This window comes from Balaenoptera ricei, chromosome 21 (assembly GCF_028023285.1).
Source record: "Balaenoptera ricei isolate mBalRic1 chromosome 21, mBalRic1.hap2, whole genome shotgun sequence".
NCBI classification, from domain to species: Eukaryota; Metazoa; Chordata; class Mammalia; order Artiodactyla; family Balaenopteridae; genus Balaenoptera; species Balaenoptera ricei.
The window spans coordinates 26,533,104-26,555,054 of NC_082659.1; the positions used below are offsets into that span (position 1 = coordinate 26,533,104).

Sequence of the window (21,951 nt, forward strand, 5' to 3'; positions counted from 1 at the left end):
AAAACAGGACTGTCCCGGGCAAACTGAGGCGTCCAGTCTCACTGCACCTGAGTCTCTGCTACACACTCTACCGGGCCTTAGCCAGGCATCCACCCCCAGCCTTTGCTGATGGGCACTTCCCCATTAGGAGACATACAACATAAGAACACAGAAGCCCCCTGCCCGGCCGGGCTGCTCTGACCAATGAACCATCACTGGACCCCCACAAAAACCTGCCTGTCTTTGTGGTTTCTTCACCTTATGAAGATATTTCTAAAGGCTCCTCTTCACAATCTGAGCCCGAGGCAAGATTTGGGGTTGACAAGGACAAATTTAAACCTGCCTCCACCTTCCTCCTCTTCTCTCTCTTGGTTCTTTTCCCCCCAACACCTACGACCAGAGAGGATGAGCTTTCTCCCTTCCTTATACCAAGGAGCAGCAAGGCGTGTTACCAAGCCGCCACAGCTGGAAGAATGATCTCAACAGGAGAAATCTATGAGCTGAGTACTCTGGTCTTAGTTCCTGTTATGCTAAAGCGGGAGCTAAAAAAATTTAGAAAATCCCCTCAAGAGAACAGTCTGACTTTAGAAGGCCGTTATAATCTTACAGAAAATATCTTATTATGAAATTCAACGCTGAATATGAATTTCAAGCTTTTCTTCTGTAACAGTCCTATCTTCCCCCAAAACAGATAGAGGATGTGGACCAGCAAGAGAGACAGTAACCTACTCAGAAGGAAAGAAATCTTCTTTACCCAAAAATCATCTCTATTAGTTTAGTTTTTAAATCTATTACAATCCTATTATCAGCGCTCTTTATATTAGCTCACCTAAATATAAACATGATAACAATCTTAAATGTGTATACACTTATCATGTCAAACTATATGAGGCAAAAACTGATAGAAATGCAAGGAGAAATAGACAAATCCACTATTATAGTTGGAGACTTCAGCACCCCTCTATCGGAAATGGACAGATCCAGCAGGCAGAAAGTCGGTACAGACATAGTTGAATTCAACAGTCAACTGGATATAATGGAGGTCTATACACAAATTCATCCAACAACAATAAAATATACACTCTTCTCAAGCTCACATGGAACATTCATCAAGAAAGACTAAATTCTGGCCATAAAACATACCTTAACAAATTTAAAAGAATAGAAATTATACAATATCTGCTCTCAGACAATGATGGAATTAAACTAGAAATCAAACACAGAAAAATAACTGGGGCTTCCCTGGTGGTGCAGTGGTTGAGAATCTGCCTGCCAATGCAGGGCACACGGGTTCGAGCCCTGGTCTGGGAAGATCCCACATGCCGCGGAGCAACTAGGCCCGTGAGCTACAACTACTGAGCCTGCGCGTCTGGAGCCTGTGCTCTGCAACAAGAGAGGCCGCGATAGTGAGAGGCCCGCGCACCGCGATGAAGAATGGCCCCCACTTGCCGCAGCTAGAGAAAGCCCTCGCACAGAAACGAAGACCCAACACAGCCATAAATAAATAAATAAAATTAAAAAAAAAAAAAAAAAGAAAAATAACTGGAAAACCCCCAAATATGTGCAGATTAAACATCAAACTTCTAAGTAACATGTGAGTCAAAGAAGAAACCTTAAAATTAAGAAAAAATTAAACTACATGAAAATGAAAACACAACGTACCGAAATTTGTGGGATACAGAGAAGGCAGTGCTTAGAGGTAAATTTACAGCATTAAATGTATATAATAGAAAAGGAGAAACATCTAAAATCAATAACGTTGTCTCCACCTTAGGAAAGTACAAAAAAGAAGAGCCAATTAGATCCAAAGTAAGCAGAAACAAAGAAATAATAAAAATTAGAGCAGAAATCAATGAACTTGAAACCAGAAAATCAAATGAGAAAAATCAATGAAATCAAAAGCTAGATCTTTGAAAAGATCAATAACACCAATAAACTCTAGCCAGGCTAAAAAAAAAAGAGAGAGAGGACACAAATTAGTAATATCAGAAATGAAAAGGGGGCATCACCGCAGACCCCATGGACATCAAAAGGATAATAAAGGAATACTATGAACATAAACATTATGGTAACTCTCAGGTTATATTAATAATTCTACGCCATTATTTATTGAGCATCTACCATGCCCCAGGCAACACAATGTGCATTATACATGAATTATCTTAAAACTTCACAAAAACCCTAAAGAAACTGGATTTATCCTCATATTACAAACAAGAAAAGAAGCTTAAAGAGTTTCAGTAACAGTGCTAACGTCACAGATCTAACAAGTAGTAGAGATGAATCCAGACCAGCTCTTACTGACTCTCAGACACCAGGTCTTTGCATTCCACCACAGAGTTCCTCAAGCAATTGGGGGTATATAGTTTGGTTATGGTATAGCTCACCCTACCCTCTCCCTGCCAAAAAAGAAAAAAAAAGCCACCATTATCTCTGAAAAGTATGGAAATATCAATACATAAAATTGACCTGCCTTTGGTCATGAAAAGAGAAGTTCTTCCTGTCAGCCTGAGTATTTAGTAGTAGTCTGGCTAGTGTAAAACAACTTTCAGCTTCTTTCTCCCAAGGAATAATGTGATATAAAAAGGAGCATGACAGCAAAGGAAACCATAAACAAGACGAAAAGACAACCCTCAGAATGAGAGAAAATATTTGCAAACGAAGCAACTGACAAAGGATTAATCTCCAAAACATACAAGCAGCTCATGCAGCTCAGTATCAAAAAAAACAAACAACCCAATCCAAAAATGGGCAGAAGATCTAAATAGACATTTCTCCAAAGAAGACATACAGATTGCCAACAAACACACGAAAGGATGCTCAACATCACTAATCATTAGAGAAATGCAAATCAAAACTACAATGAGGTATCACCTCACACCAGTTAGAATGGGCATCATCAGAAAATCTACAAACAACAAATGCTGGAGAGGGTGTAGAGAAAAGGGAACTCTCTTGCACTGTTGGTGGGAATGTAAATTGATACAGACACTATGGAGAACAGTATGGTGGTTCCTTAAAAAACTAAAAATAGAGTTACCATACGACCCAGCAATTCCACTACTGGGCATATACCCTGAGAAAACCATAATTCAAAGAGAGTCATGTACCACAATGTTCATTGCAGCACTGTTTACAATAGCCAGGACATGGAAGCAACCTAAGTGTCCATCAACAGATGAATGGATACAGAAGATGTGGCACATATATACAATGGAATATTACTCAGCCATAAAAAGAAATGAAACTAAGTCATTTGTAGCGAGGTGGATGAACTTAGAGTCTGTCATACAGAGTGAAGTAAGTCAAAAAGAGAAAAACAAATACCATATGCTGACACATATATATGCAATCTGAAAAAAAAAAGGTTCTGATGAACCTAGGGGCAGGACAGGAATAAAGACGCAGATGTAGAGAACGGACCTGAGGACAGGGGGAGGGGGAAAGGTAAGCTGGGATGAAATGAGACAGTAGCACTGACATATATACACTACCAAATGTAAAACAGATAGCTAGTGGGGAGCAGCTGCATCGCACAGGGAGATCAGCTCGGTGCTATGTGACCACCTAGAGGGGTGGGATAGGGAGGGTGGGAGGGAGACGCAAGAGGGAGGGAATATGGGGACATATGTATACGTATAGCTGATTCACTTTGTTATACAGCAGAAACTAACACAACATTGTAAAGCAATTATACTCCAATAAAGATGTCCCAAAATAAATAAATAAATAAATAAATAAATATCATGTTAAAAAAAAAGGAGCATGATGGGGTGTTACAAAGAGAAACTTTCTATAGTTAATGACAGAAGTGCATGAAGCAATTGGGGAGGAAGAGGAGACAAGGGCAAAAATCCTGGTCAGTAAATAAGGCAGATGAGGTATGAGTGCAGGGGAAAAGGAGGAGAAACACTTGATCTTAACTAAAATGAAAAGAAATAATCTAGGGACTACCCTGGCGGTCCAGCAGTTAAGACTCTGCACTTCCACTGCAGGGGGCGCGGGTTCCAACCCGAGTTGGGTAACTGAAATCCCGTATGCCACGAGGCCAAAAAAAAAAAAAGAATCTAGTTCATATTTAAGCCTAGCAAATCTTTCCCATGTGCTGAAACTCACCACCCCTACACCACCAACACCATTACCAACCACCATTTCATATGCCGAAACTGGGACTGAGAAAATCAACTACTTGTATGAGCACAATGGTGTCCTGGTACCAAATGTCAATTAAGACAAAGCATTGGCTAAGGGGATCAAAGTTATAGGATAAGCAAAAACCAAGCAGTCACTTGGTTGCCATGAAAAGCAAAAATGCTCATTTCTTCTTTATGCTTTCAACTCCTCTCCAGATACTGGCAACCCAACCAGGGAGTGTTTGGAAAACTGAATTTAGAGGCTGAAAGTAGGCAACTTGAGAAATTGGAGTGAGTATTCGCCTTCACTTCAAACTACGAGACAACTTAACTAGGAAGGTTGCAAGCTGCTTGATGTCAGATATGAAAATAAAAACTAGAGTTTAAAAAAAAACAAACAAACTAGAGTTTAGTTGCCTGGAGAATAAAGAAAAAAAGGGCCACGCTAGCCGACCATGTAGCAAAGACTCGAGTCTCTGAAATTAGGAGCTTTACAGTCATTGATCAATGGGGAATTTAAAGGGATTGTTTTGCAGGAATCTATGAACGTGTGCACCGCAACAGACAGCTAAGTCAAGTGACCTTGAGCCCCTGGCCCCCTTCCCCAGCCAGCCTCACTCAGTAATTTTACAGTTTTACAGCAACACACAGAATCCTCTCCGCCCTCCCCCAAGGATGTGCATTGTGGGTCTGTGCACCACTGGGTGGAGACAATCAAGAAAAACTTGTATCTCATCCCTCCTGGATCCATGCTTTTGCTCAGCATCAGCTCAATAATAAGAATTGATTCTAAGCAGAGGCCCCTGGTTCTGATGTTTTCAGGCATCATCAGATGCTGCACTGGTCCAATAACTAAGTGCTCCCGAGAGACTAAATTGTGCCCAGGTGGCTAAAAGAATACCCTAGTTGCATAATTCCTTTGAAAGAATCATCAAAATCCACATTTTCAATTACAAAGTTTTCCAGTCTCAACATAAAACATTCTTGGAAACTTTGTCACAAGGCAGATGTCTTGAAGGGGGATTTTATTTTCCTGAAGGCATGAAGTTATAATTGGATATTCTGTCACCAAACACTAAGCATCAAATAAATCATAGGCATACAGAAGTGACAACAGGATATGAAAGCAAAGACTCACCTACAAATTCCCATGATGGAACTTAGAAATTTTATATTAAGTCATAAAATATTAGTGGTGGAAGCCACCTAAGAGATCATCTAAAAGCTGGTCCCAATACCCCCAGCCAGACTGGCCTCAACGTGACTTCCTGGGGAGCTTGGTAAAGAGCACAGATTCCCAGACCTCATCTCCAGAGATGCTGATTTGATATGAAGCGGAAAACAAAATGCGGTATTTTCCTCTTAATTTTTCCAGGTGATTCAAGACTCTTGGGGTGGGGGGTGGGGGGGAGGTGGGTGGGCATGACCCATATAAATGACACTGCATGTTTTCCTCCTAACTTACTAATTAAATGCTAATGGCTTCATCAGTAAATGAATGAGCCTGATGAATTTGTATTTACATCTCTAGACGTTAAAGTTTTTGGTGGTGAATTATATGACTACCCTTGCACACACAGATTTTAATCACTGCTCCTCACATGCAGCTGAAATATATAGTCACCAATGATTTGGATGTCAAATTTAGATGTCTGTACTCAGGAAAGTAAAATATGCAGATGTCAATAACCTTAAGGACTAAATATTTATATACCTATGAAAGCAAAATATTCAGTGATCAATAACTTACTGACTTATTTTTTTCACCTGTCAGGAAGGAAATGAATAGCATTTTTTATCCATCACAGTTGTGGTAAGTTGGTAACACAAGGTGGAACTAAGTATCTGAGAGGCCAAGGAGTTAAATGAACATGCACAGTGAATTTTTCTCCTTGGACACCTGCATAAATGAAAATAGATACCACTAAGACATCAGGACATCAATTCTATCTTGAAATCACATCTCAAATCTACCCATTTCTCTCTCCACTACATCCCACCCTAGTCCAGAGCAACATCACTTCCACTTATTTAACAGGAACTGTGTCTTGCTTCCACTGTCACATTCCAATCCATTCTCCAAGGAGAAGCCACAGGGACCTTTTTACAGCATAAATGAGAACAGAACAAAACAGAAGTCAGAGCATAGCACCCCTGCTTAAAACCTTCTGCTATTTCTCCATTGCCCTTAGAACACATCCAACTCTCTCACCCTGTCTTTGGGAGCCCTTTATCACCTGGCTCCTGTCTCCCATTCGAATCTCATCTCATTCTATCCTCCTTCACACCCACTCTGTACCCAGCACAGTGACCTTCTTTCTGACCCTGCATCACATCAAACTCGTTTCCACTCTCATTTGCATCTGCAGTTCCCTATACCTGAAATTAATTCCCTCCATCTTCACAGGACTGTCTCCTCCCACCTTTCAAGACGCAGCCTCAAATGTTACATCCTCAGAGGGGCCTCCCTGATCACTCCATCTCAAGCCAAAATGCTTATCCCTGCCTGGTAGCATCCTATTTACCTATTTCATAAGCTCCATGAGGGCAGAGTCTGCTGTAGACAGGCTTATAGAACCAGGTAATAGAACCACTATAACCCCAGCACCTAACACAGGGCCACACATATAATAAATGTTTCTTCCATGTCAGTTGTACTAAGGAATGAAGAACAGATCCCCAACATCAGGAACGGATACATCCTGAGACATTCTCAAACTCTCCCAAATCATGAACACCAGTAGCACGTGATTTCCTCAAAAAATGGAGTTATGTGGTCTATTTCATACAGATCCAAACCTTAAGTTAGTCCAATATTCTACTCTTTAATCTATTTAAATAGCTAACTTCTGCCTGATAACCACTGTTTCTTAAAATACTTCTCTTTGTCCTCATTTCCATTATCAGCATTAGTAGTTTACTTTCTTCAAAGAGGTTATTTTTTCACTAATAAAGAAAGTGTTTAATATTTCAGGAGATTTCCAGCATACACAATATAACACAAAGCCAGTTGAGAGATGGACAGATGCTGGCTGTTCTTTTTTTTTCTTCTTCTCTTTTCTTTTTTTTTAATCTTTATTTTATATTGGAGTATATTTGATTTACAATGTTGTGTTAGTTTCAGGTATACAGCAAAGTGATTCAGTTTTACATATACATATGTCCATTCTTTTTCAGATACTTTTCCCATATAGGTTATTACAGAGTACTGAGTAGAGTTCCCTGCACTGTACAGTAGGTCCTTGTTGATTATCTATTTTATATACAGTAGTGGCACGTGAGTCTCCAAGTACCCCCACCCCAAGGTCAGGAGACGCGAATCTGTGCCCTAGAACTTACCGAGGTGGTGTAGGTCAAACTGTGAATGTAAACTCTGCAAAAAAGAAATTTTCTGCTGTACTTACTCTTTAGTTGAAGTTGTTTTAGGTTTGTTTTGTTTTTTAATTTTTAAGAGCAAGCAAACGTATTCATTAAAGCTGGTTGGTTTTATTTGGAGCGCCTGTGAGAGATGGGCACCTATGAGAGATGTGCGCCTATGTTGTCTGCTCTGAAGAACGAGCTGCCAGCTGGTCTCAGAGGATCTCTGGGTGTCTGAGAATCTGCCTAGAACTGGATGGGCGCCAGCATATCCATTGGCTCAAATGGCTGAAACTGCAGTAATGAAATCTGTCTGCTGGCTCCAGCAGGAAAGCGCCTGACTCTTGGCCCTTGTCACTTCTGTGCTTCCTTTCAGATCTTTAAGCCCAACCTGAAAAGCGCTTTCCGATTTTCAGTCACTTCTGCTCTTCCTTTGATCTTTATACTATCACGTGCTCTGGAAGACCAGAGAGGGTCAAAAAGGCTGAGTCGGAAACAAGGGGAAGGGACTTCCCTGGTGGTGCAGTGGTTAAGAGTCCGCCTGCCAGTGCAGGGGACACGGGTTCGGGCTCTGGTCCAGGAAGATCCCACATGCCACAGAGAGACTGGGTCCGTGCGCCACAACTACTGAGCCTGTGCTCTAGAGCCCACGAGCCACAACTACTGAGCCGGCACATCACAACTACTGAAGCCCGCACACCTAGAGCCTGTGCTCTGCAACAAGAGAGGCCACCGCAGTGAGAGGCCTGTGCACCGCAGCGAAGAGTAGCCCCCACTCGCCGCAACTGGAGAAAGCCCGCGCGCAGCAACGAAGACCCAACACAGCCAAAAATAAATAAATAAATAAATTTATTAAAAAAAAAAAAACAAGGGGAAGAGAACTCCCAGTCCTGACCAGAAAACCCTTAAAACTAAACATTATGAGACTCACTACAGCCTATGTCCTTATATCAAACTAAATCTAGCAAAACTCAACTGATTTATTTTTTTAGCTGGAAAGATTGAAAATCAGATAATATTAATAGGCAATTTTTTCATGGAAGGAAATGAGTACCTTAGCTGTAAAATATTAATGTCTTTGCATAATGAACACTCTTCCTAAAATGTATCGATAAGCAAAAAAACCTAGGAATTGGATAATTTATTAATAACTGTTCTTACTGTCTTTGTGCTTAACTATCTCCTAGGACAAAATGTCTCTGTTTTTTTTTTTTTTTCAAAATGTCTCTGTTAATTCACTTTTTATTTATATCAAATTAATACCTGCATATAGCTTTAAATGTAAAATAGTTTTATCAAGACGATAACACAAGACAGCAGGGTGCTGCCCCACTCCACTCCCTATTTCTACATGCCAGAGGTCACCATCCCAATTTTTTCAGGTGTTTCTTCTGTATTTGCACTTCAAAAATATCTAAATAACAGGGTTAATGTGGTATTTCTTGATTTTTTGGTTTTAGATAATACCTATTGTCTTGTTGCTATGGAAGGTGTAGATTTAATTCTCCCTTCCCCCCACATACCTGTCTTCCCTCCTCATCCATTTTTGATTCAGGGTATACCCAGTACTTTCATTATTACAAGTATAAATATTGTTTACAGCTGCACCAAACCAGTGCATTACAGTTGTTTTCTTTCTTGAAAATTTTTGTTTTGTTTTGTTTTGATTTGATTTGGTTTCAAGTCTCTGGCCAACACTTCCCACACCTTCCAAAAGCCCTGTGAAATGCTTCTCAAGCCAATGTCCCACGTGGGCAAACTGACATATATCTGACAGATTATGAGTCTTCAACACTAGAGATTCTGAGTAAGTTTGGAGTGCGGCCCAGAGACTTGGGGGTTTGTTTGTTTGTTCATCTATGATCTTGGAATGAGCTTGGTCTGGGAACCACTCACCCACAGCAAAACAAGTAGGATCAAAAACTCTCAAGTTTTAGAAATTTAAGTGGCAGAGAATTTTGGTTCAGCTCTCCACCATTCTCGCATCACTTGCAGAAACTTTCCAGAGGTGGAAGTGAATGTGAAAGAATGACCCACACCTTCTATTGCATGAATGATCAACAAAACTATCACAACTCCTATCAAAAGGGCCAAAGTTTTAGCCAAGGTTTTGGTTTTCCCACTTTCCAACCATGGACCTTGACACCAGAACTGAGCATTTTACAGTAAGACTGATAATCTATCATCTCCGACTGAGATGATAAAGGTTACAACACAACTGTCCCCACGTGGCCATGCTGACTTTCGGCAGCCCAGCGCCAGGCATGTGGCATCAGTGCGGAGGGTTTGGATCGGTGGGCAACCAGAGTGAACTCCCCTCCTCCTTTTCCAAGTCATAGAGGGTCCATTCATACTTTCTCAGCTCTCTTTTTGTCAGACAAATCATGAATAAACCTTGGTTCAGAGTTAGAGACAACAATAAAAAGTTTTTAATAATTAAAAAAGATAAAAGTAATAGTCAAGAGGTATTTTTTTAGGGCATAATCTGAAAGAGGCAAAGAGAGATAATTAAATAGCAATCATGATGGAAAGCAGAGTGAAGAGAGTCACTGACTTAGACTCCAGAAAGATGAATCTAAAGCCCGCAGGGGAAGGCCAATGAGCCACCTAATTTACCCATAAGCCCACAGAATGCTCAAGAATTTGACAGCATTAGGTGCAGCTTGTAAACAAAGAAAAACAAAGAGAGTTGCTCACCACCCAGTTCTAGAAGGATTAAGTCATAACCCACTGCAGTTGCTGACCGACAGAACATTCGGAGAGGAAATTAAGGTGATAACAGGTCGCTCTGTGCTTTGGACAAGCAGGTCCTTGGATAGTTAGATGCGTGTCTCAGGAAGAATTTCAATGCACCAGATTCCTCCGTCTTCCCGTACATTGACAAGCACTAAAATCATGAGCTTGAGATATCCGTTCCTTGTGACTAGCAGTAATCTTTCACCAAGACGTGTGCTGGACCACGCGTATCCCCAGCCAAAAAGCACGTATAACTGGCTCCCCCCTGACCTCTTTGGAGCAGTTTCCTCAGAGCTAGCTGAGAGGCTGTGTCCTGGGTTATAGTCTCCAGTAAGACCCTGAATACAACTTAAACTCACAACTCTTATGTTGTGTGTTTTTCTTTAAGTCAACAATCCAAAAGTAGAGGTGAAGATGGGACTAAGCACAGAGGACTGTTTAAAAGTCAGCTTAAGGGACAGTTAAAAGCCCAGATCCCTTTATTCTGTGCAACTGAGCAACTGTCCCTTCCCCACCCTGAGAGAGTTCTGGAGGTTTCTACTCTCAGGAGTTCAAAAGAAAGGGTCTTCGGGCAGGGGGTACAGGGTCTTGTTGAGGTCAGGGGCGTGACACTGAAAAAAGAATTAAGTGATAGTTTACAGACTGAGCAGTAAGAAGCTCCCAGAAGATGGCCACCCCTGTGATACCCTCCAGGTAGAGAACTGAAAGAATCCTCTCTGGGAGATGTGACCAGCCCAAGAGAAAACGTCTAAAAATACTGACATGAAGGGTAATCATACTACATAGCTGAGCTGTGAATTGCAATTATGTGAGTTATAATAACGTAAACGCTGAATAACAATCTAACTGAAATCCCCACGTTCCCTTAAGGGAAGTCAATGGATAATGCCTCAAATTACAAATTCCAAAATTGCAAAATTAGGAAGTAACAATATAAGCATGTTATTAAGAAAACAGAGAGCTGAAAGAGCAGAAAGTGGTTGCTTCTAGGGACTGGAAAAGGAGGGCAGATTCTACTGTTTCTTTGAAATAAGCCTTGCACCAGAGTGTTTAATTCAACTAGGTACACAAATAAATTTGATAAAATGTAATTTAAGTAAACCAGAGTTTTAATCATAGGGTCTAATGCACTCATTCAAGAAGAATGCCAGGCACAACCTGGGTAAATTATATAACATCTTAAGACCCAGTGAAGATGATAATACCAATGTTCTCATTTCCTCCCCGACTCCATGTGAGGATCAGGCCGGCTTCACCTCCTGAGTCATCCATTCGACAATGTTGCCTGAAGCCTGGCTACGTGTCGGGCACTGTTCCAAGCAGTGGGGCAACAGCAGTGAACCCAACGAAGTCCTCGTTCTCCTGACTTAGATTCCAACATGGGACACAACAGGTAACCGATCCCAAAATAGTAAGAGAACTTCGGGGGGTTAATAAGTGCTATGAAAAGAAATAAAGCCGGGCAAGGGTCCACGCCATCAGAGAGCCATGTGGGAGGGGAGCCCTATTTTGGAAAGAAGGTGAGGAAACAGGTCTCTCTGAGAAAACATCACTCCTGCAGAGACCCAGTCGGTGGGGAGGAATAACCCGGGGCAGCGCATCCCGGGTGGAGGAAGGCAAATGAAAGCTTCTGAGGCTAGAACGGGCTTTCCCTGCTTGAGGGACAGCAAGCGGCCCGGAGGAGAGAGGAGTGAGCCAGGGAGACAGACTGAGGGTAAGAGACAGACCGGGAGAGGGGCAGAGCCTGCAGAGTCGGAGGCCACGGTGAGGACCTGGAATTTTAATGAGATGGGCGGTCACTGCCGGAGTCTGAGCAGAGCTCTGAGAATGGCTTTACCTTCTGTAAAGTATTATGCGATAATTATTTGCTTAAACAAAAATAAAGTCTATTTTTTTGCATTTTTTAAATTGAGATATAGTTGGTTTACAATATTATATTAGTTTCAGGTATACAACACAGTGATTCACAAATTTATAGATTATATTCCATTTGTAGTTATTATAAAATATTGGCTATGTTCTCTGTGCCGTACGATATAGCCTTGTAGCTTATTTATTTTAAACATAGCAGTTTGTACCTCTTATTTAAAGTAAGGGGTTTGAAAAAGCAAAGATGTATATATGTAGATAGATAAATACACATTTACATCTCTATACATTTATTGTATATCATATATGATCTATCACTTAGTTATGACCTTCTTTTTCACGTTCAACTTTGTTGCTGTCCACACAGTTCAAGTAAGTCCATTTTCTTGCCATCTCCCAAGTAAGTCTTAAGCTGGCAAAAGCAATTACCTACTATCTGCATTCAATGCACAGGGCCCACGAAAGTCAACCTCCAGAAAAAAACTACTAGTAAGAATCAACTCACAGTGGGTGAGATTGGCAGAAATTACCCCGAGAACAGTTCACAGATGTGTCACTCATGAAGTGTCAGGGACACTCAGTACAGTCAAGATGAGCAGGGACAGCCGTATAAGGAAGTCTATCAAGGTTGTTACCATATCAACTGTGCTACAATCTTACCAAACTGTACTTGTTTGTTTTCTGTGCTTCTCCAACACATGGCAAGGGACCTGGCAAACTGTGACTGTGCAGAGACGTTGTATCACTGAATGTTGGGATGCAACTGACAGGACAGATATCAAGACTCAAAGTAATTGTGAGACAGAAGCCCCCACTTGCAGAATTCACAGAAGGAATGAAGGAGAGCTTGTTCTACGACTCTTGAATTCCTCAGCAAGGTCAAGAATACAGAAAGGGGTGAGAGAGAGTGGGGAGTCTTGGGTCCTCCTAAAACAAAGAGCCCTAGGCGGACATAGAGAGCTCAGCAGAAAGAAGCTGGATGTGTTGCGGGTACCAGGAGCTGGGAAGCGGTCCCACGTGACTACCTGGAGCAGAGAGGCGGCTCTCTGGGAAAGGACACTGGAAAAGCCAGGGTTCCAGCAGGGAAACTCCAAATGCCATGAAAATGCCCCAGAATAGAAAAAGTATACTTTAATCATCCACCAGACCCACTCAAGGCCATCAGATCGAACCAGCTGCTGAGTTCACAGGGCATAAAGCCACACGGCCAAGTAAGAAATGTCCAGTCTCCTTAACTCTCCTCCCTTTCCTCATAGCAACTCTGCCAGTCTCCAGAAAGCAGCAGATGAGGGAGGAAGAAGGAGGCAAGCAGAGTGTAGAGAGAGGAAACACTGCACTGCAGAAGAAGGACCGCAGGCCTGCAGCGGCGTGAGAGAGGCCAAGCTGGGGATGCAAAAATATGTAACCCTAGGCATGGCGTGGGGCTGAACGCTCCATTTACTAAGTTTGAAACTGTGTTTGCAACTGAAAGTGACCATAAAATTGTCCATTCCCTGAGAGTGAGAACAAAAGCTGGGGCTCTGCCAAAGCTTCCAGTTAGAGGACGGTGAAAATTAACCCCCTGAGTGAGGTCTTAAAGGGACAGTAAGAAACATAAATAAAGAATGTGTGTTTGCAAAAATAAACTCAAAGTGGCTTAAAGACTTAAATATAAGACATGACACCATAAAACTCCTAGAAGAGAACATAGGCAAAACATTCTCTGACATAAATCGTAGCAATGTTTTCTTAGGTCAGTCTCCCAAGGCAATAGAAATAAAAGCGAAAATAAACAAATGGGACCTACCCAAACTTATAAGCTTTTGCACAGCAAAGGAAACCATAAACAAGACAAAAAGACAACCCTCAGAATGGGAGAAAATATTTGCAAATGATGTGACTGACAAGGGTTTAATTTCCAAAACATACAAACAGCTCATACAACTCAGTAACAAAAAACCAAACAACCCAATCAAAAAATGGGCAAAAGACCTAAATAGACATTTCTACAAAGAAGACATAAAGATGGCCAACAGGCACATGAAAAGATGCTCAACTTCGCTAATTATTAGAGAAATGCAAATCAAAACTACAATGAGGTACCACCTCACACTGGTCAGAATGGCCATCATTAAAAAGTCTACAAATAATAAATGCTGGAGAGGGTGTGGGGAAAAGGGAACCCTCCTACACTGTGGGTGGGAATGTAAATTGGTGCAGCCACTGTGGAAAATAGTATGGAGGTTCCTTAAAAAACTAAAAATAGAGTTACCATATGACCCTGCAATCCCACTCCTGGGCGTATATCCAGAGAAAACTCTAATTCGAAAAGATACATGCACCCCAGTGTTCGCAGCGGCACTATTTACAATAGCCAAGACATGGAAGGAACCTGAATGTCCATCTACAGAGGAATGGAAGAGGAAGAGGTGATACATATATACAATGGAATACTACTCAGCCATTAAATGCCATTTGCAGCAACATGGATGGATCTAGAGATCATCAAACTATTGATAAGTGAAGTAAGGTCAGAAAAAGACAAATATCATGTGATATCACTTATATGTGGAATCTGAAATATGATACAAATGAACTTATTTACAAAACAGAAACAGACTCACAGACACAGAAACAAACTTATGATTACCACAGGGGAAGGGGTTGGGGGAGGGATAAATGAGCAGTTTGAGATTAGCAGATACACACTACTATATACAAAATACATAAACAAGGTCCCACTGTCTAGCACAGGGAACTATATTCAATATCCTGTAATACACCATAATGGAAAAGAATATGAAAAAGAATAGATATAAATATTTTGAAATCCGTGGATGGGGGGAGCAAGAAGCCTGCACCTGGAATGAAGGTCCGAGGGCCCCACCAATCACTCAGGATCCAGCCCCGGAGAGACGGATTGTAGTCTTCCTTTGAGGAAGACCAGTCCCACATTCTTCCTGTTTGTAACCTCCAGACTTCAACAAGGTGTGCTAATATCCACTTTCCTGAGGAAGTTAAACTTTTCAGTAGCCTACTTTTCTCTTTCTGTCCATGTACCTGTATTTACTAAAAGTTCTATTTAGAAACTCACCCAAAACAAAAGCAGTTCCCGACCCTAACTACCCTCATTCTCATCAAAGGCACTCCAATCCCTCTCTCATGACAGACAGGTTTCAAGAGAACTGTTTTAAAATGCAGAGTTGTGTTTTGAAATCACTACAGTGATGGTTTCTAAGACTAAATTCTCTAACTCTAAGGACTTTTGTTTTTAAAAAAATTATTCACTTGTGACTGCTTAATTTTTGTTTCAGAGAATTGCTGATATAGCTGAAGCCTCACATTTCTCAAATGACTCAAACCAGACACAGAATTCACTGTATTTCACCGTGAAGGTCTTTAACTATTACTTCCAGATATGTGTTTATATTAAGAAAATGAATCATCTCTAGAAAGAAAAAAAAGAAAGGAAGCTATAAAGGAAGCAAAGTCAAAAATATTCCTGGTTCTAGATAAACAACAAGGTACTACTCTATAGCACAGGGAACTATATTCAATAGCCTCTAACAAACCATAACCGAAAAGAATATGAAAAGAATATATATATAACTGAGTCACTTTGCTGTACAGAAGAAATTAACACAATGTTGTAAATCCACTATACTTCAATAAAATCTAAAAAAAAAAAATTCTGGTTCACAAAAGCCTCAAGGTCACATAATCCTTTGAGTTTCCATTTCTGTTAATTAGGTCAGCCTTTGACACCTGAATCATTTTCCTGCCTTTTCTTTTGCAATCTTGCTGTACCAGAGTCCCATTTGCAGTTGTAAGTGACCTACTTAATTAGAATATGGAACCCTCAGACAGAAAAGTGTATTGTATTCACTCTATTTCGCTCAATAGATCTTATTAAAGAACTGAATTTCTAATTGGGTTTGTTACAAACCATACACTGTGAGCAATTCCAAAATCCAAATATCCAGGTTTTATTATAGTCAGGAGTGTACATTCAAATACAGTTTGGGAGAAGGAGCACAGGATCAGGCGTCAGTGCACCTTGGTTCTCCGTCCAACTCTGCTGCTAACCCCTGTGTAATCGTGGCACATCCTTAACCTTCCTGAGCCTCAGACTCCTCACCTCCACAAAGAGGAGGTCAGACTCCCAGGTCCTTTAGGGCTCTAAGTATCTGTGACTACTTCCTGAGTGCCTAGCATGTACAAGGCACTATGCTCGTATAGGGGAGAGGGGAAGTACAGAGATGAAGTGATATTGCCCTGTCATCAAGAACTTTACACTCTAATATGGAAGAGAAGATGATATAGGACAAAACCAAATGCCATAGTTACCTTATTTATCGTCTTTATTCCTCATCATTGGCATTGTGCCCGGCATACTGTATTAATAGATGCTCAATTAAATGACATGAAAGAGATATAAAATGCCTATGGACATTTAGAGAAGAGAGGCTACATCCAATGGAGGGGAATCAGAAAGCATTCATAGGTGTTAAATTTGAGTTGGTTTTTAAAAGGGCATTCAACTTTCACTTGCTCCCTAACACCATCCTCTAATTTGATGCAAAATCTTAAGCCAAAGTTCAAGATTCTCCATGCTCTGGTTCCAATATATCCTTCGATCTTAATCTCTCTCTTACATAAAATTATGCTGTAGCCAACCAATCTCCTTACTGCAACCTCAGATATTACCCATAATTTTCTACCTCCATGCCCCCACTCATGCTGTTCTTCATACCGAAATGTCCTCCAATCCCAACATAATCCAATTCCATTATACTTCAAGGCCTACTTCAAATTTCCCCTATTTTATGAAGGAGATCTTATGAAGCTTTTCTTGATCCCTCCAATCATATGTGCTCTCTCCCTTCTCTGAAATCCCACAAGACTTGTCGACATTTCTCTTATGGTATATACACCCTTTAGCACTGCATGACAGTTAGGTAATATCTGTGTCCCAAGATTATACTATTTGACATCAAAAACTGTATTATTCCTCCACATTGCCAAACAAACGGTAGTGTTCAGTAGATTATTTTGACAGGACAAATTAAAAAAACACTCCAGGACATAGAAATTGAATGAACAATGGTGCTAAGTCAGGAACATCTGTGGCATATGCCTAAAATGCTGACTCTTCCAGTTTGATTTTTGAACATAAGTTTAGCTGATATAATCACAGGAGTTAAGCTTAGACGGCAGGCCTGAGTCATTACACAGAGCCTTAAGTGGCAGGGCAATAAAAATGGCATATATTCAGTTCTCAGTGGAGTCACTGACAGTTTTGGGAGCTGGACAGTGACAAAATCTGAGATATGAAAAGCAAACCAGAAGCATCCTGGTTGACACATCAGTCTCCTGGGATTTTGGTTGGAGGCAAGTCCATCCCTGAGAGAAGAATCGGGCCTTAAGTGTGCAGATAAAATTAAGTGCATGCTCTGCAGGTCTGTGAGTCCTAAAAAAGTCACCAAGTAAATACTGCTTTGTAGGCTTCCCGGCAACCAGATATTTGAGTGCGCATCTCAATAGAAGGAAACAGACAAACACGAAAGCAATCATCACTGAATTTCCAAACTGGTGAAAAAGCGAAGGTTCTATATTTTTCTGCAGAAGGGAGAAGGGAACAAAAAAGCACACCACACACAAAGGACAGGAAATCAAAATAGCTCTGAATTCCTCAGCAATAACACTGGAAGCTAGAATACAGTGGGAAAATGTCTTAAAAATTCAGAAAGAAAAGAATTTCCAACTTAGAATTCTATGCTGAGCCAAACCATCAGTGAAAGTAAAGGTAAAATAAGCACATGTTTGCACATACAAAGTTTCTAAAAACTTACCTTCCGTGAACCTTTCTCAGGACACACTGAAATAAAGACACAAACCGGGACTTCCCTGGTGGTCCAGTGGTTAAGACTCTGCACTTCCACTGCAGGGGGCACGGGTTCTATCCCTGGTCGGGGAACTAAGATCCCGCATAGCCAAAAAAAAAAAAAAAGACACAAACCAAGAAAGAGGAAGATAAGGCATAAGAGAAACAGAAAATCCAACACACGAGTGAAGTACAAGGAATCCCCAGACTGATGGGCAGCTAGGACAGCACCTGGGCACCAGGCAGAAAGGATGACGGCTCTAACTGGACATGTCAGGAATCTCTGGGAGACATTTCTTTAAGAATATCTGGGGGCTTCCCTGGTGGCGCAGTGGTTAAGAATCTGCCTGCCAATGCAGGGGGCATGGGTTCGAGCCCTGGTCCGGAAAGATCCCACATGTCACGGAGCAACTAAGCCCATGCGCCACAACTACTGAGCCTGCGCTCTAGAGCCTGTGAGCCACGACTACTGAGCCCACAAGCCACAACTACTGAAGCCCGTGCACCTAGAGCCCATGCTCTGCAACAAGAGAAGCCACTGCAATGAGAAGCCTGTGCACCGCAACGAAGAGTCGCCCCCACTCGCCGCAACTAGAGAAAGCCCGCGCGCAGCAAGGAAGACCCAACGCGGCCAAAAATAAATAAATACAATAAATAAATTTTAAAAAAAAAGAAAAGAATATCTGGTGCCACTACAGGGAAAACGATTTGTGCAGGAAAAGAAATCTTAGTATCTTAAATCGTGGCTCACTGTGACTACACGATGATGTAAAAACTGGATGCTAATCTACCTAAAATGATGATATAACTTCTGGGGAAGAATACGGGGCTGAGAAATGAGTGGGGGGAGCAGGGGTGAGGGAGGAGAGTTAAATACTCATCTTCCATAGTAAGAATCAATATGTAATGCCTAAAAGTGAAAAACCAAGAAGTCACAATCTAAGTGTGTTACTTGAAAACACAGGAGCTCTATGTGCATGTATAACACGTTAAAAAGTTTTAAATGTTTAGCCCCGGCCTGGTCCGGCCCATCCCCCTCCCCGCTGGGTCCTTGAGGCCCAGCCTGGTCGGGCTGCTGGCAGCTGGGCGCCGACGGCCGGACAGATGGGCACACGCGAGGAGGGACGGACGGATACATGGAGGGCCGCGGGGACGCTCGGCCCGGGCCGGTGCTACGAGGCCCGCCCGGGAGGGCTGGGGCCGCGCTCAGAATTTTTATTTGGCTGCTACCTTAAAATACAGGCCCTAAAAATGCCAGCTTGTTTGGACTTAGAAGATGACCTGGATAAATGATAAAAATTAAGAAAGACATTTTGGTTTTTTATTGTCCACTTGGCACATGCTTCTGGAATAATATTCACCATGGTTTTGGATGACCTTCCAAACTCAGAAGACATCTATACTCCCTTGTGTTCATCAACAGTGGAGGACTCAGAGATGGATTTTGACTCTGGGCTAGAAGACAATGACTCAAGAAGTGATAGTATTTTGGAGGATTCCACGATCTTTGTGGCCTTCAAAGGAAATACAGATGATAAAGACTTCAAATGGAAACTGGACACAATACTGGACAAAGTGCCCGATTTGTTACACATGGAATCCAGCAAGCTAAAGATACAGAAGGTAGAGGCCTGGAACAGGGTGCACGTGACATTCAACATCTCCCGGGAAGCAGCGGAGCGGCTACGGACCCTGGCTCAGGGCAACAACCAGCAGCTTCGGGATCTGGGAATTCTCTCCGTTCAGACTGAAGGGGAAGGTGCTATCAACCTGGCTTTGGCTCAGAACCAAAGCCAAGATGTGAGAATGAATGGACCCATGGGAGCTGGAAATTCAGTTAAGATGGAGGCGGGATTTCCCATGGCAGGTGGTCCAGGAATGCCTAAACGCCTCCCACCTGGCTTCTCAACAGGACAGGCCAATCCGAACTTTATGCACGGTCAGGTGCCTTCGACCAGAGCAACCACCCCTGGGAATTCAGGAGCCCCTCGGCTGCAAGCAAATCAAAATGTCCAGCATGCAGGTGGTCAAGGAGCTGGTCCTCCTCAAAACCAGATGTAGGTGTCCCACGGGCTACCAAATATGATGCAGCCCAGCCCCATGGCAATTCATGGCAACATGAACAGCCAACAGACTGGTAGTTCTGGGGCTCCTCAGGTGAACCTGGGCAACATGCAAGGCCAGCCCCAGCAGGGCCCACCATCTCAGCTGATGAGCATGCACCAGCAGATCTTGCCCTCCCAGGGCCAGAAGGTCCAGCAACAAAAACCCTGAACCCTCAGAACCCTATGATCCTTTCAAGGGCCCAGCTTATTATGCAGCAGGGTCAGATGACGGTGGATCCTCAGAGCAAAAATCTTGGGCCCTCGCCCCAGAGGATGACCCCACCCAAGCAGATGCTTCCCCAGCAGGGCCCACAAATGATGGCGCCACATAACCAGATGATGGGGCCTCAGGGGCAAGTTTTGCTTCAACAGAACCCAATGATAGAGCAGATTATGGCCAATCAGATGCAGGGGAATAAGCAACAGTTTAAACTCAGAACCAATCTAATGTCATGTAGGGACCAGCACAGATAACGAGAAGACCAACTCCAAACATGCAAGGAAACATGGTGCAGTCTACGGGACAGATGTCAGGACAGATGCTGTCCCAGCAAGGGCCCATGAACTACAGTCCATCTCAGGCTATGGGGATTCAGGGGCAGGCCTTGAGGCCACCAGGGCCCAGCCCACATATGGCCCAGCAGCATGGCGATCCTGCTACTACAGCAAATAATGATGTCAGCTTGTCTCAGATGATGCCTGACGTCAGCATGCAACAAAGCAACATGGTCCCCCGCTCCGCCGCCGTGCAGGCCATGCTGGGAAACAGCGTCTCGGGAAACCACTTCTCAGGCCATGGGATGCCTTTCAATGCACCTTTCGGTGGAGCACCCAATGGAAATCAGATGTCCTGTGGTCAGAATGAGGCTTCCCAGTCAGTAAGGATGTCACGCTAACAAGCCCATTGTTGGTCAACTTACTGCAGAGTGATATCTCTGCAGGCCATTTTGGGGTAAACAATTAGCAAAATAATACCAATGCAAATAAACCGAAGAAGAAGAAACCCCCCTCGGAAGAAGAAAAATAGTCAGCAGGATCTAAACACCCCAGGTACTCGCCCAGCTGGTCTGGAGGAGGCTGATGAGCACCACTGCCTAGAGAACAAGGAATTAACTTGGACAACTCAGGCCCTAAACTGCCAGAATTTTCAAAGCGGCCACCAGCCCCTTCACAGAGTTTAGTCCCAAAGGAAACTCCAGCCACAGCACTGCAGGGGTCTGTTCCCAGACCAGAACTCGAGGCAAATGCTGCCATAGTCTCTAGACAAAGCAGTGAGCCCAAAGAGATAACTGAAAAGTCCAGAACTCCAAGCCAAAGAAACTCCCGAACTGAAGAGCCAGCTGTGGCTTCTGAAAGTGTGGAAAATGGACATCGTAAGCCATCCTCTCGGCCTGCTTCAGCCTCCAGCCTGACTAAAGACATAACCAGTGGGCTTCCCTGGTGGCGCAGTGGTTGAGAATCTGCCTGCCAATGCAGGGGACACGGGTTCGAGCCCTGGTCTGGGAAGATCCCACGTGCCGCAGAGCAACTGGGCCCGTGAGCCACAACTACTGAGCCTGCGCGCCTGGAGCCTGTGCTCCACAACAAGAGAGGCCACGATAGTGAGAGGCCCGCGCACCGCGATGAAGAGTGGCCCCCGCTTGCCACAACTAGAGAAAGCCCTACCACAGAAACGAAAACCCAACACAGCCAAAAATAAATAAATAAAAAACAAATACTTAAAAAAAAAAAAAAAAAAAAAAGACATAACCAGTGCAGTGCAATCCAAGCGAAGAAAATCCAAGTAAACAAGCTGGACGACGACTTGATATTTGTAAATGTGTGTGACGTTTACAAAAAGCAATTTTGAGCTGTGACTTTTAAAAATCCATTTCTGTACAGTTATTTTAATAATGTGGTCCTTTTCCTG

The 21,951-nt window shown here is 42.6% G+C and overlaps 1 protein-coding gene and 1 pseudogene across 18 annotated transcripts in view; one reads left to right on the forward strand and one right to left on the reverse strand.

Moving 5' to 3' along the window:
• Positions 1-21,951, reverse strand: part of FUT10 (fucosyltransferase 10) — a 285,646-nt gene that overhangs the window by 233,975 nt on the left and 29,720 nt on the right. The window lies entirely within an intron of this gene.
• LOC132356661 (nuclear receptor coactivator 6-like) lies at positions 19,300-21,829 on the forward strand (annotated as a pseudogene).